The 4,058-nt window shown below is 48.3% G+C and overlaps 1 pseudogene; it reads left to right on the top strand.

Annotated features, from left to right (window-relative positions):
• LOC101547382 (immunoglobulin heavy variable 3-23-like) lies at positions 1-988 on the top strand (annotated as a pseudogene).
• The last annotated feature ends 3,070 nt before the right edge of the window (positions 989-4,058 follow it).

Raw genomic sequence — 4,058 nt, 5'->3', positions numbered from 1 at the left:
ATGGCATGTGTGCTGAGCTGGCTTCTCCTGGTGGCTGTGTTAGGAGGTAACTCATTGGAGACAGAGACACAAAGCATGGGACAAATGGGAGAGGCCGATTTTCTGTGTGAGAAGAGTTTCCTGACAAGGATGCCTTTGTGTTTGCAGGGGTTCAGTGTGAGGTGCAGCTGGTGGAGTCTGGGGAGACTTGGTGCAGCCTGGGGGGTCCCTGAGACTGTCAGTGTGTAGCCTCTGGATTCAATTTTGGCGGCTATTATATGAGCTGGGTCCGCCAGGATCCAGGGAAGGCCCTAGAGTGGATTTCATACATTAGTACTCTTGGTAGTACATACTATGCCGACTCTGTGAAGGGCCGATTCACCATCTCCAGAGACAACAGCAAGAACACGCTCTCTCTGCAAATGAGCAGCCTGAGGGAGGAGGACATGGCCCTGTACTACTGTGTGAGAGACACAGTGAGGGGAAGGCCCTGTGGGCCCAGACACAAACCACCTGCAGGAGGAAACAGGGTGAGCTTCAGGGCACAGGCCCCCAGGAGGCTCTGAGGACACTCCCCTGAAGAAACGTTGCTCATGACCAGATGAATCATGTTTCTGTGGAAATCAGGATTGGCCTGCCTCTCAGCTCTCAGATGGCCCCATGGGAAACTTATCCTGTGGCTGAGTCCTCCATACCAATGTTGAGCAGGAAAGGTTTTCACATTCTCTGGCTCCTTATGGAAGTTTCCAGTGGTGGGATCATAACTCAGCTGAGAAGCCCATTATCTCTTACATAAAGAAAAATCACCCTGTAAGGATTTTAATCCTCCCCCTGGGAAGAGTCACTTCACAAAGTGAAACAATGGCCTGTACTCAGATGTGTTCTTGTCCTTTCCCTCTGCTCTCAGACACACACTCTGTCCCTTCTGACTTTTTCCTCAGACCTGCTCCCAGGCAGCCTCTACGTGCTCATCCTGCACCTGGGAGTCCTGCTCTCTGGGATGAGTTAAACTTTTTCCCCCATCCACTCTCCAGATGGATGTTCAAGGTTTCCCATTCCCTCTGCACCCCTTAGCCATTGTAGTGGAGAAACCAGGTCCTGTGACACATGCAGCTTTGAACCCTCCTCAGTGAGACAAGAGGCAGGTCCCATGGGAACCCTCAACCCCCCTTCAGTGAGTCTTGAGTCCAAGCAGCCCTGGACTCAGTCCTGGCATTGACTTCCAGTGCCCACAGGGAGATGCCCTGAGCCATGAGACTAGCCTCCTCCCCTCAAGGAGTCTGACTCTTTCAGAACTGTGTTCCTCACACTGTGTCTCCAACAGTCACGCACGGCATTTGCCTGGACTAGCTCTGTGTGTACAGGCCCAAAGCAAGGCTGCTGTGAGAGTTAAGAGAAGAGAAATAGGAGAAAATCATGGGGTCAGAGGGTAACAGCCTCCTGGACTAAGAGCTCCTACTCTTCTCCACATTCAGTATTTATTGCCTAGAACCAGTAATCACAAAAAATGGGAAGAACATCTAATGTGATGCCTAAAACTCTTGGTCGATCTGGGTTGTATATTATCATACCTGAGTGTTTTATTTACGGGATCAACACTTTGTCAAGGGTTCTCTCCAGGGGAAACACTCCCAGAGAGTTTTTCCTGTATCTGCACAATAGAGCAGATACAGGACCCCCACAGGGCGTGTTCTGGGGCCAGCTCTGGATTGAAAGGTGAACTACCAAAAACTACCCATCCAGTCCGCCTCCTTCATCTATAACCCCAGAAGTCTGTGAGGTCAGACCTAGATTGCTCAGTGCTCTGTAGACTGTGCTCAGAGGGGGCTTCATGGTGCCTCTCAGGGTCACAGGGAGTCACAGACACTGGAAGAATCTCACTCCCCACCATGGGGGTTTCTGTTCATGTTCTTTTTCATGCCCAGGGCCCTGTAGCACACTGATAGATTCTAGCATATTACAGGACCTTCTCAGGGCCTGAGTTTGCTCAGCTCAGCCCCACAGTCAACCAGGTGGAACTTGCAGTGGGACCCCATGGAGGCGGCTGGGGTGGGGGACTGCTTGTTGACAGGGCCTATCCTCACCCTCACAAATATTCCCTGACCTATACCGCAGCCAAGAGTTAGGGATTCCCAGGTCCTGGCCATTTAGAACTGTGCTCCCAGCACTATTCTAGGAGCAGGTGGGGTCACCAGGTTAGATTCTTAGTGCATTAATTGGTTGGTGTTTGACACAACCCAACACAACTATTTTCAAAGTTGAGACAGAAAACTTTATAGCTGAGGCCTGGTGGGTTTTGATGCAAAGATACGTCTCAAGCTCTGAAATAAAGCCCCTAGAATAGAGCGACCTAGAACGTTCTGGCCCCATTCCAGGCTTTCTTCACAAGGGCAACTCAGAGGGGACTGGGTTGTGCTTCCAATCTTACCCCGGCAGATGAAAAACCCTGGAACACAACCGCAGCCATGCTCAAGGCCGCTCTCCACAGGCTTGGATGAGCTTCCCCGGTGATAGAACCTGCAGAAAAACCCAGGTATGTGGGACCCTTGACTGCAATCTCCAAGCTCGCTCAGAGCGGGAATGGGCCTCCTCTCCCAAGCTCCCAGTTTTCCAGTAGCTTGGCAATCACTTCCAGAAACTGCCACCCGGGTGCCTTATAATTTCATTCACAGCCAAGAAGAGGCCTTACCCATCAGTGAATCTGCTCAATAATCATATTCTAAATTTCAGAATTTCTGGAATTCTTATACTCTAGCCCACTGATAATACCAAAATTAGCACACATTTGTTTGGGTTTAACAAACACGCTTGTAATCTCTCATACAAGGGCTTAAATGGCTCCAGGATGAAATACAACAATCCTCACAATTTCCTCTTTTGGTCATGGAAAGGTGCATGGTGGTGGAATTGGTGTTTGAACATTAAATGTAATGGATTATTGTGAACAACTTTATAAAAATTCTAAAAAATCTTTTTTTAAAAAAAGGAAAAAATAGATACTCTTCAGGGATCACGCTCCTAGTGTCTAAGTGACCATCTGACTTGATAGTTGGTCCCCATCATACACTGCCTGTCTGCAGTGAACTCTGCAGACAGGCCTCATAGGGAGAAACCTGTACCGGGCTATACTCGCAATGGCACCAATTCTATCACCAAGTTCATCCCCACAACGCCAAGCAAGCCTCAAACTATAAGCTGGAGTCCTACAGCTCCTGATGCTGAAACTCCCAGAGAAGCATCACCCCCAGGTTCCATCTCATTACGGGAAGCTCCCACAGGCTTCACCCTGCTACTGCACAGGTCTCAATCTTCATCCGAGGTCAGATTGTTTGGATCGACTTGTTCTCAGATCTTAGAAAGCTTTTTTTTCTGTATGATTCATGCTAAATTATTTCCCAAATGTGGAACTTAAAATGAGCAGAAGGAAGATATGCACAGGGCAAAGGGTGAGGCAAGACTCAGAGCATCAAAGCTCTCCCTGAGCCCCAATCTCCTGGCACCCCAGATATGCCACACTCCAGACTGTTGGGAACCTTATTAAACTGAGGCTCTCTACAGAGACTGTTGCATGTGAGTTTCCAAAGGAAAAACACATGGGCACGCGGGACTCAAGCATTCAGTGGCTGAGAACCATTTCCCCAGTCTATGGCGATGGACAGACGAAGGACTGAAGGAACAGAGAAACAGGTACTGGGCTCAGGTAGTCAGTAGTCAATTTCTTTCTTTCTTCTCCCCAGAATAATCCGATCTATCCCCTTTGTGCACACAGTCATAGATTTAGTAGTAGTCCCAGCCATCATAGTTCCATCATCCTAGTCTCCTCGTAAACCTCAAGGTCCTCCACTTGGTTATATATTCTTCCTCGTCTCATCATAGTCTTAGTTCTCTATCTCCAATCATCATAGACATGTAGTCTATGTCTTTCTTTTCCCTCTTTTCCCTTAGAACAGAGTTATATAGAAATCATGAAGGGTGGGGATACACAAAGGTGGGGTTGAACATCGTAATAACAACAAACAGAGGTAAAGTCATTCATTCAGGGGAAGCTTTAGGAGAATCACTCAAGGACAAAATCTCAT

Source organism: Sorex araneus, chromosome X (genome assembly GCF_027595985.1).
Source record: "Sorex araneus isolate mSorAra2 chromosome X, mSorAra2.pri, whole genome shotgun sequence".
NCBI lineage: Eukaryota > Metazoa > Chordata > Mammalia > Eulipotyphla > Soricidae > Sorex > Sorex araneus.
Note: the sequence above shows the minus strand (reverse complement) of the source record. Positions and strands in the feature narration are given on the sequence as shown.